Source organism: Camellia sinensis, chromosome 2 (assembly GCF_055761805.1).
Source record: "Camellia sinensis isolate YWXY chromosome 2, ASM5576180v1, whole genome shotgun sequence".
NCBI lineage: Eukaryota > Viridiplantae > Streptophyta > Magnoliopsida > Ericales > Theaceae > Camellia > Camellia sinensis.
The window spans coordinates 147,881,096-147,893,471 of NC_138962.1; positions in this window are offsets into that span (position 1 = coordinate 147,881,096).

Sequence of the window (12,376 nt, forward strand, 5' to 3'; positions counted from 1 at the left end):
AAGTTTGGGAAGATGGTTATAATCAGTTTTTTGGTGAAAAGTTGCTTATAAGCAGCTAATAAGCAGTTTTTTTGTGAGAGAGGAAGTGGGTTATAATTTAGGAAGTGAGTTATAATTTAGGAAGTGGATTATAACCCACTTCCCAAAATAGGCCATGTGGTTAAACTGAAGTTATGGTTTCTAAATAATTGCAAGTCGTAACCTGAAACTCAACTCTCCTCTCCACTCCTCTCCTCTCCTCTCCTCTTGTTTCTTTGTGACTCTTGCAAAAACAGTTAGAAAGTAGCCACTCACCCCTAGGGTCACTTAATTAGCAAGTCCCTTCTAATATTACTCTTCTACTTAAATTATCATCATCATTACAAAAATAAATAAATAAATAAATAAAAACTACAAGTAAGGGTATATTTTTTAGAAAAATGTTACTCTCTTATAATATGATCCACAAAATCACCTCTAATGATGTAATAAGGATTGAGTTTTGCATGATTGATTTTTAAACTAATTAATAATTGATATGGAGAGAGATCGCAAGAGAGAGGATTGGTGGGGTGCTTGGTTATGGATAGTAGAAAATGTTATTTGTGGTAATGTTTTTAATGGCCCTAATTAGAGGGTTAACAGAGCAGAGTTTCTAAATGCACCCCAAATTGTTGGTTGAACCCTATTTTTTATTTTTTTTAAATACAATTTTTTCATTATATTAAGGCCTTGTTTGGGATAAATTAAAAATGTTAAAAAGTTAAGAAGCTATTAAAAAAATTAAAATGTTTATACTATTCAAAGGTAGCTTGTGGGGAAAGTTAGGACAAAATTATTATTTTACTTTTTGAATTTAACTATTCAAAAGTCAAAAAGTCAAAAGGGTGAAATAATTATTTTGATTTTACTATAATATTTTATTACACATCTTTTCGAAAAAGATCAAAAAATTATCTCAAACATGTATTTTTTCTCTATTTTTTAAATTAAAAAATAAATTTATATAACACACCCCCAAACAATTATTTAATTTGAAAACTTTATTCTCGCATCCATTAATTTTTTTTTTCTTTTAAAGTATAGATGTCATGGTCAGTGGTCCAATGAGAACAGAGAAAGGAGAAAGAAAGTGGTGAGAAAAATTGCTAAAAAAAAGTCCCACCCACCCACCTGAGGACAAGATAATACAGTGGTGAGAAAAATTGCTAAAAAAAGTCCCACCCACCCAAGGACAAGATAATACAGTGGTGAGAAAAATTGCTAAAAAAAGTCCCACCCACCCACCTACTGAGGAATTCGGTTCCTCGGCCGCTCTTCCCGGCCGTCCTTCCAACAGCCCTCCAAAACGACGTCGTTTTGGAGGGTGTTTTTTTTTTTTTTTTCTTCTTCTCAAGTGTGGACCTTAGTGTTAGCATCGGCATTGGTGGCGGAGGCGGCGGAGGTGTATGGATTGGTGGAGGAATCAGCAGCGCAACAGCCCCATCTGGGACTTCATCATCTTCAAATCTCAAGAATGCCTACATTGCTTTGCAGACATGGAAATCATCAATTACAGATGACCCACAAAGGGTTTTAGAGACATGGGTTGGGTCAAATGCGTGTTCTTGCAGAGGCACACTTGTCAAAGAACTCTCTTTCCTCACTGATCTATCTTTTCTTCACTTAAACAGTAATAGATTCACAGGCACAGTCCCGAACACTTTCCGATACCTCTCATCACTCAAAGAGTTGGACCTAAGCAACAACCACTTCTCTGGCCCATTCCCAACCCCAACTCTGTTCATCCCTAACCTCCTCTACCTAAATTGGCCTGCAATTTGCAAAGAAATCAATTGATTGATTGCAAAAAAAAATTATTTTTTTGCGACATAGTTGTTGATCTGTTGATTCGAAGAGTATATTGCTTTAAATATGATTTTTATTATTTTTTGAATGATAGATCTGAATAGTTTTTGCCTTAATTTTAAAGTTCATTGATTATTTTTTTGGATCTGAACTGTTCCATTCTCTCAGATCTGTTCATAAAATCATTTAATTATTGATTATTTTTTTGGATCGAGTCCTCTGGATCTAAGCTTAATTTTGATGGGTTTTGATGGGTTTTCCATTGATGGTCTGAAGAAAAAAGGGTTAAAGAGGAAGAAAGGGTGAGAGGGTCAAAGAGGAAGAAAGGGTGAGAGGGACTCTCAGATCTGTTCATAAAATCATTTAATTATTGATTATTTTTTTGGATCGAGCCCTCTGGATCTAAGCGTAATTTTGATGGGTTTTCCATTGATGGTCTGAAGAAAAAAGGGTTAAAAGAGGAAGAAAGGGTGAGAGGGTCAAAAAGGAAGAAAGGGTGAGAGGGACAGAACCTGTTCGGTTTCACCACAAATAGTCTGTCTTCTGCTGATCTATCATAGAAGAGGCATAGAAGATCGTTCATTTCAGCAGACCGAACAGGCATAGAAGACGCCCCCTTAATCTGTCTTGGGTTTTTTTTTTTTTTTTTATTAAAATTGAAATTTCCCCCATTCCTGAATCCCTCTTCGACGCAAGATTTGATGCGATCTTTCTCAACAACAACAATTTTGATGGTCCATTGCCTTCAAATCTGGGGAATTCACTAGCCTCTGTGATCAATTTGGCAAACAACAAGTTTACTGGTTCAACCCCATTTCTGTCACTCTCTCTCTCTGCTTTCTCTCTCTAAATTTGGCAACAAAAAAAAAAAAAAAACTTCCAAAACGACCTGGTTTTAGAGGGCTGCTGGGAAGGCGGCCGAAGATCCGGATTCCCTACCTGAGGACAATATAGTATAGCTGTGCTTTAAACTCTAATAATAGAGAACTCTAACGGAATTATTCTAAAAGCAATTTTACTGAACTGATAATGATAATACAAGGAGAAAAAAAATTAAAATTAAAATTATTTTAGAACTTTTTTTTTAAGTTTTAAAACATTTTCCTGCTTTAAAATTGTTGTGCGGGATTGAGAGAAATGCTAAAAAAAAATCCCACCCACAATTCAAACTTTAGAATAGTTCATTGTCGACTTGATTTAACCTAATTTATTAAAAAAGACTTATTACCGAGACATCAATGAATCTCATCGACTATCTTTAATAAAATTAAGTAAAATTAAGTTTCAATCAAAATACAATGCGAAATTTCTACAGTGAATCACTCAAAATTGCCTAACATTAATCAAACGTGACTCTTTGGGGTGTTTTGGGAAGTTGGTAAAAAGTTGACTTTTTGGCTTTTTGACTTTTTTAGTGACTTTTTTGACAAAAAGTTGGGTTGTTTTGGATAAAAAAGTTGACTTTTTTTACTAAAAAAGCTAAAAAGCCAACTTTTTGACTTTTTACCATTATTCCCAAAAGAGCCCTTTGTTAGGAAAGGCCCATGCGTTCACCACTAAAGGAACCCCTCCATTAGTCACCCACCCACCTATCCAAGGGCGAGAAAATACAGCTGTGCTTTAAAGTTGTTGTGCCTATGGGGTTGATATTAGGGTTGCTTTAGGGCCGTTTGGCAATAATTTTTTAGTTGATTTTTTAATTTTTTTACTTTTTAGTCTAAGACTTTTTTATTTATTTGGTTTTTTTATTTGACCTTTTAGTTTTGGAATGATAAATTTTTTTATTGACATTTTAACTTTTTGATTTTTTTTTTTTTTGTCCATATGTCATTATTTAGTCCAAAATCAAAACCAAACCGGGGCTTAAATTAATTAGGTTTGTTTTAACAATTAGGTTAAAAGTAGTTTTTTTTTTTTTATCATATTATCTTTTTATTTTTTTATATGTTTTTTTATAAAAAATTTAAAAATTCAAAAAATTAATTTTTAATTTACTTTTCAAAACAAGTCATATATGGTAAGATTTATAATTAAAAAAAAATCAATTCAGCATGTATAACTATATATTAATATTATATTTTTTAAAAATAAATAAATAAATAGTAAGGCTTTGGAGTGTTTTGAGAAGATGATTAAAAATTGACTTTTTAATTTTTTCTATTTTTTAACTTTTTTTATGAGAAAAAAAATATATTTAAAGATGAGAAGTGACTTTTAACTCACTTTTTAAAATAGATTTTTGTTTGGTATCATTTGAAATAAATTAAAAAATAATAATAAATTACAATTTAAAAATTTTCAAGAGGAAAAGGTGCCTGAGAAGCCTTGCTTGCAAAATGACGAAATTGCCCCTAATTTGGACCATTGCCACTGATTTCTGGCAATATAAGCCATCGTTTGGGAAGTGGGTCAGCTTTTTGACTTTTTGACTTTTTGACTATTTTAGCCTGGAACTTAAAAGCCTAGTTTGAGAAGGGCTTTTTAACTTTTTGATTTTTTTTGTGAGAGAATAGTGTAATGATTATGAGTTGAATTTGATATTTTATTTTTTGTGACTAAAATAACTTATTTTATTTTTTGCGACTATTTTAACTCCTAACCCACCAAAACTAACTTCCCAAACTATGCCTAAATGTGTCCATTAACCTCATCACTCTCTTCACAAGCAAGAGAGAGAGAGAAAAGCCAGAGAGAGAATATAGAGTGGCCAAAAATGTCGGGCAACATGTGAAGCTCTGTCAAGTGAGGTGACTTAACAATAGGGGCAAAAATACCATTTAAAATATGAAAATTGTTTGGGATTTTTTTTTTTTTTTTGAGATCTCACGATCCTTTTTAAGGTTAGGTTTGACATCTTTTGAATATTTTATTTAAGTCACTATCTTATTTAAGTCACATTATCTTATCTAAGTCACATCACTTCTCTACCATATCACTTTAAACCTAATTTATATTTCATAAAAAGTCAAAAAGTACACTTATTTAGAACATCCCAAACAACCCCTAAATCTCAATAATTTATGTATATGTAGGATCTATTTATGTATGTGTAGGACTTACATCATTAATGATTGAGATTCAAAAAGAGTTGTGGGATCTTAAAAAAAAAAAAAAATCTCAATCATTGTTGTTAAAATATTTACATTGGACTATTTTAAGAAAATAGTTAAATAGTTAGAAATTATCTTTTAATTTTTAAATTATTTTGAATCATATTATCTCTCATATTTTTTTATATATTTTTAAAAAAAATTAAAAGTTAATTTTTAATTATCTTTTTAAAACAACCTATTATTTAATATCGCGTTTTCTATAAAAAAATATATATATATATATATATATTTTTAAATATATTAATTTTTTTCTATTCTTTTAATAAAAAATTAAAAAATTATTAAAATAATTTATTCCTAAACAACCTCTTAATAATAGAGTATTTAATTTTTAAATTTTAATTATATGATTACAAATATCCAATTTATAAAAAAAAAAAATTATGAATACACTTTTTGAACAAATGAATGCACTCTATTTGACAACGACAGAGCATCAAAACCCATTTGTTTAGAGAGTTAGAGGGATGATTGAAATTGGTAGTGAGATAAGACATATTAATATTGTGTTTGTTTTAAGAGATAGGGAGGGTATTGATAGTGAGCTTCGGATCAAGATATGCCTTCCCAAGGAGATTCAAATGGGCCTCCAGTACTTCGTATTAAAAAAATAGTCCGACGGACTAGAATTTTTTAATTTTTATTTTTATTTTATTTTTTACATGTCGGACATTTTTTTTTGAACATTAATGTTTAATTTTTTGTATTTTTTGTTAAGTAAAAATTATTATTTTATTTGTTTTATTTTTTTCTGGAAATTTTTTATTTTATTTTTATTTTTAAAAATTTTTTTACATGTTGGGCATTTTTTTTGAAACATTAAAGTTTAATGTTTTTGTATTTTTTTATTTGTTTTATTATTTTATATAAAAATAATTTAACAATCCTATACTAACAACTATCATAAAAACAAACACAAGTTTACTTAATCCTCTCACAGTCAATCCCTTCGCTAATAATCTTCTCACTATTAATCCCCTCACTTTCAATCCCCTCCATTCTACCTCTGAAAATAAATGAGGCCTTATAGTGTTACAGCTAAAGGCATGAGCAATTTTTCATTGCCGCAAAGAACAATGTTCCAAAGAGTTATGTCTAAGGCATTTTTAATGGTGTATCAAATTTTTTGTATTAAATTTGAGTAAAATATTTATTTGATATCAAATGTTTTAACATAAAATTTTGAAACTTTATTAGAATACTAGTCGACCCGGCGAACAACCAGGCAAATGTTCAACCGGTCGATCAGCCAATGTAATTTTTTATAAATTTTTACTTTTAGGTGGTTATCCGGAGAACATCCGGTGGTGAAAATCCAATGGTAATGAACAGTAATTTGATGAAAGGCACGTTGATCCTTAACTTGATAAAAAAAAAAAAAAAAAAAAGTAAAATCCTTAATTTGATACAACCGTTGGAGCAGGAAAAGAAGTTACTTTTCATCAAATTTAAATTTAATGACAGTTATGAGTAACCATTGGAGATAGTCTTAGGGATCTCAAACAATCTATCAAACTTTTTACCAAATTTTTCATATGGGTATGAGACCCATACATATATAGGTTAGTGTGAATTTGACACCCATATGAAGAATTTAGTAAATTATTTAGGGATTATAATATTTTTCTGTCGCAAATTAATCTAAGCATCATTTTGGGAACACAATTATAAGCTGCGTTTGGCTGCATACTCAGACCCCAAAAGCAGCTTTTTTGCCATAAATTGATTTGGGATTGTGGTTATAAGCCAAAAGGAAAATAACGAAACTACTCTCCTGTGTGAGTCAATTTCTGACCATACTGCCAAACAGATACTCAGCTGGAAAACACTAGCAGAATAGATTGAGCTCGAACGACCTGTCACAGAAAGAAGAGATTCCGGTGGCGGTTCGTCTACCTGGGGGCACTCCGATGATTAAGTTAGTTATCTCTCAAAGATAGTAAAAGTGCTTAACTCACTATTCAGAATACAAAAAGTGTACCTTAGACCCACGAAGGTGCCTCTCTTTTATAGTCAACACTGACCTAATCCCAATAGAAGCCTAGCTCCATTGGATTCTGTCTCAATGCTAATCTTTGACTCCCAGTTAGATTGGGATAAACTCTTTAAGAGTTTTATCTTTATCCAAACTGAAGTCCTCTCCCAATCTAGGACTCTTGTCCCTTATCCGCTTATCCCGGATTCCTGTATCTTCGCAGATAACCTCGGCCTAGCCGAGATTACCTCGGCGTCATGACTAGGACACGTGGCACCTCAGCTGACACTTCGGTGCCACCTCGGCCATGTGTTGTCATTCAAAAATTATGTCCTCACAACTGCCCCCTAGGTTCTATTACCTCGGCATACTGAGGTGATGAAACCTATATCATTGAACCCATATCATGTCGGCTAAACTCGCTTTGTCTTTCAGTGCCGAGGTTGCCACACATCGACTTCCATATGATAAACACTTTAGTGTGTTTTCATCAACGCTTTAGAACCAATAACCAAGTCTATTCAAGTTCATTGAGCCGAGATCGCCCCCGTAGCCGAGGTCTTTGCTTCATTAAATCAAGAACTCCGAGTGTTTCAACACGCGTGTGAGCCATCACGCACAATATTTCAACCGTTTCTGCCATGCGTCTTTCCCCTACTGAGCCGTACCTAACACGCGCCATTAAGTCGCATCGCTCGTGCGTGCGTCGTCTGACAAGCACGTTGTCTTAGGCACATTGATGATATTTTGTCACCATTATCCGCGTTTGATCAAAATCACCTCTCTCTCTCTTCGTCTTTTCACTTTTTCACCATCATTTTCGTGTAAACTCTCTCTCTCTCTACTCTCCCAAATCCACCATTGCTTCAAGCCTTCAAGCTCTGCAACCACTTTCATTCTTCCACTCCGGTGAAGCTTTCGCTGACCTTTTCCGATTGTAACCATCACCTGACTCTGACGTACTTAACACCGGTTTCACTCCTCTGGTAAACCACTGTTCCTCCTGGTTTCAGTTCTTGGTTCACTTCGAACTCTGTTACATTTGTACTCTGTTACTGTGACTTCGTTCATGTTTTTTTATTACAAATCTGTGTATATGAACTCAATCATGTATTAGGGCATGTTTATCTTATGACTTTGCTATTGCCCAATCCATTCTTGAGTGTACACACGTTGCTTACACTTTTGTTCATTTTGCCACTGTTTTTGGCCTCACACCCTTGTACAGTCTGTCATAGTGTTCTTGGTAGTTCATCAATTTTCTTTACATTGAATCATTGTTCTTGTTTTTGTTTTCTGTGTCTTTTTTCTAGATTCTTGCCTTCAATCCTTGTTTACATAGACTTAGGTTTTGGGCATGTTGTAGAACTCACGATTTTTAGGAAAAATTGAAACGAATTCCCCTTAGATCTTTTAGAAAAATTTGCCCTAACACACTTGCAGTTTTTAGCCGAGGTCCCTCAAACACCCACAAAACACTTCCTTCTGAAATCCAACACCTTCCCCAAAGCCGACGTCATGGGTATGTGGAGGTATAGGGTAGGCACCCCCAACTAAGTTAGAATATTTCAGGCAGGAGTTTTCCATCCCGGCCGACGTCCATCTGAGGTTGGCAAGAGAGGAAGATTCCATCATGCCTAACAAGAACTTCATGCCCTTCCCTGTTGTAGCCTTTACAGAATGTGGACTCAGGTTTCCACTTGACATCCTTTTTCGAGAAGTCCTCTATTACTATAAATTGAACCCAATGCATCTTGCTATTAACTCTTGCCGAGTTATCAATGGCATAATAGCCTTAGCCAAAAAAGAGAACGCTAGGGTTACTCTTGCCAACATCCAGCACTGCTATACCATGTGTGGCCTTAAGTTAGAAAAAGGCTACATCTACTATCTTAAGCCGAGGTCGACCCAATACAAACTCATCGCCGACCTCCCTGATTCCAACAAGGGTGCCGGCGATGATTATTTCTCGGGCAATTGGGAATTCTCACTAGATGAGGACCTCCATCACTATCCCTTGAGCCGATTAGTTTTTAAAAAAGGTGATGGTAAAAGCCAAGAATCACCTTACTTGCTCTCAAGTCTTTAACACTTTGTTCCTTCTATATATGTGCTAGCGTCTGTTTTTTCCTTGCAGCTCTCCCTCAACCACCAAAGGATTTCTGCAAGTCCTTCTTTCCTAACAAGGGCCTCAAAAATCTGTTGGGTCTGCCAATTGAGCAGTGGAAAGCTCCATTGCTGCTCAACCACATCGCGACTTACAAATCCATCTTGCCTCAACGTCCCAAAAAAGAGCAAGTTGCCTCCTTCTGCTACGACTCCCTCAATAACTTCATCCCCTCAGCCAGATCAGAGGTCAACCTCTGATCCAGCAGAACAACCATCGACCTCGGCTCCACAACAGATCCGTCAATCTCAACGCAAACGCCTACGTCAAACTGTAATCGTTGCCGAGATGGGTCATAAGAAAGCTGTTGCAAACGACCTTTTAGCCAACATCCCCAATACTGTCACCGCACAACCAACACAATCCCAGCCTCAGCCAAAGCTAAAACCAAAAAGGTTGAAGAAAGCCCAACCCAAGCCAACGGTGACTCAGATCGACACTGAAGACACCTTGCCGATCTCCAAAATTGTTGAGGCGGAAAAAAGTGCCTCCGTCGTCGAAAAGAGGGACGCCGAGGCCGCACCTTCCGAATCAACCAGGCCAAAGAGACCGAGGTCTAAGTCGGCAACAACCTCGGGCTCTCTGAAATCTAATGCCCCCTGAGCTCCCCCCATTACCATCGAGGACAAACCGATTAGAGCTAGCGACAGCGCCAATGATATTGAAGTCGGCGTTGCCCTCTCTACCGCCTTGCTCTTTTCCAACGATCTCAATCGCAACGCCGAGATGAGTGAATACAAAAATTTCACTCTAATGTTGCAGCATTCCATACAAGTAAGCCCCTAAAACTTTGGTACTTTACATTTTTCATTTTTTTGTACTTAGAAAATTTTTCTAACTTTTTGTCTTGTCCATTTCTGCTAAGTGATCCAACATGGCCACTCATTCGCAATGCAGGCTTTCAACATTAAGGAGGAGTTGGTGAATAAAACCGAGGAGGCAGCTAGCTTGCAGAGGGCCCTTAACAAGGTTGAGGGCAAAATGAAGGCCTTAACAGATCAGGCCAAGGCAGCCAAAAAAGCTCAGGACGAGGCTGAGGAAAAGGCAGATGCTGCCGAGGCCATTGCCAAGGTCCTTGAGGCCGAAAAGAAAGAGGCCCAAATGAAGACTGCTGAGGCCCAGGCCGAGCTCTGAGTTGTCCTGGCCACAAAGGATGCAGAGACCAAAGCGGCTGATGAAAAGGCGTACGCCGAGGGGGCAGTCGATGTCAATGAGGATTATAAGAAACAAGTCAGACAGGCATGCAACAAGGGCTTTACCCTTGGTTGGATGGCTACTCTGAAGGCGTTGGCTGTCCCCGAGGACTCTCCTCTGAAGGATGCTAGCAGCCTTGTCCTGCCATTCCCCCCCTTCTCAAAGCCAGTCCGAGGACAAAGCTGAGTCCGAGGATAACACTAAGGCCGAGAAGAACAAAGAGGCTGCTGGGGCCAAGTCCCCAACTCTAAATGAGCAAGTCCTGGACTTGACTCATGATGAGGAGGACGAGGTCTCAAAGGATGCCTCTGCTGAGAAGACATCATCCGAGGCGCTTATCGCCGAGAAGAGCCTCGACGGGACTCTTAAAGAGATCAACGTCGAGCTCGCAGCTGAGAAGGCCACCGAGAAAAGTTCCCCGATGTCCACTGAGCCCCAAACTCAACCAGCTAATGACGCCGAATAGTCTTGTTTCTTTATTTCTTGTATCTTATACTTTTTTCTTACTTTTGAATCAATGTAAGCTTTAATTTGGCCAATGTGCCACTTTTGTAATTTTGAACAATTACTCTTTAATGTCAGGCTGAAGTGCCTTCTTTCCTTCTCTGAATGTATTCTCTAATTTTTTCTTTCAGAATGATTGAATGTTTGTCTTCCTTTTACTGTCTTGTGCGATTCTATACTTAGAATAATTTACATGTCTTCAACATACACCTTAACTGTGTAATCTTCTCGATGTGGAATACTTCGACTATACCCACTAACAGTTTACCTCGGCTTTGACCTAACACTTGAAAATATTTCTCATAATATTTTCACAAGTGTTATTTACAACTTGCCACTTCATTCTTTTCTTAACAGGAACTTTTATTATTGCAACATAACGTTGGGTTAACTTCCACTCAAGGTTCTAAAAAGCGGTTGCAGTGGCCGTAACGGTAGCGGCGGCGCGGTTGCGGTTGCGAGGTGTAAAGGCCATAGCGTAATGATTGCGGTAACTGGAACTGTTAATTTTTTTATTTTTCGCACAATTTGAAAAAAACTTATCGATACGCATATTTTTTTTCCATGATCATATTTATTAGGTTTAAAATAGATATTGATCAATTTTTGTAAATTTTTAAGTATGTTCCAATATATTTCATATTTTTAAATCACTATAAATTGAGTTTTTTTTACATTTTATTTTAATAATCAATAACTTTATATTATACAAAAAATCAATCACTAAGTATTATATATAAGATAAACAATGACAAAAGTAAGAGAATAAATAAGAGCCTAAATATATATATATATATATATATACATATTTTAACCAAGCTAAATAGATAATGACCACACTTATTATTATTATTATTATTATTATTATTATTATTATTATTATTATTATTAAACAATATATAGATAGACACACACAAACAAAATGATTGAGTGATAGCAGCTGTATAGAATAGTATAGGTCTTACAGCTTCAACAAATCAATAACATGTTTTTTATCTTCCCTCTTCTCTCTCTCTCTATCTGTTGCTCCTCCATCTTCTCTCTTTATCTTCCCTCTTCTCTCTATTCCTCTTCCCCCATTTTCACCTTTTTTTTTTTGTGTGTTTTTTTCGAAAGAAGTAGTTCGGAACCGTTACATAACAGTGCGTAATAGGCCGTTACGGCTGTTACGGCACTATTACGACTTCTACAGTAGCCGCTATGGCTGACACACCTGTGAATCTCAATCACACTGCAAAAGTGGCTGTAACGGGTAGCGGTAACCACCACAACCATTACGTAACGATGTTACGTAACGGTTACGGCCGCTTTTTAAAACCTTGCTTCCATTTGTAAACTTTTCTTAAAATTTCAACAAGTGTTAAACCAACTTCCTTTAACATAACCTCGGCTTAACTTTAACTTGTAAATTTTTCTTAAAATTTCAACAAGTGTTAAAACTAGCTTTAGCTTGTAAATTCCCACTCCCAAGCATTATTCTCCAGCCCTCTGCCCCCTAATGTGAACTTAAGTTCCACTTGGGTTCTCATTAAGTATGTGGTTGTAACCTTGTCACCGAGGTCAGGTTCAAACAAAGACTGGCCGAGGTTATCAACC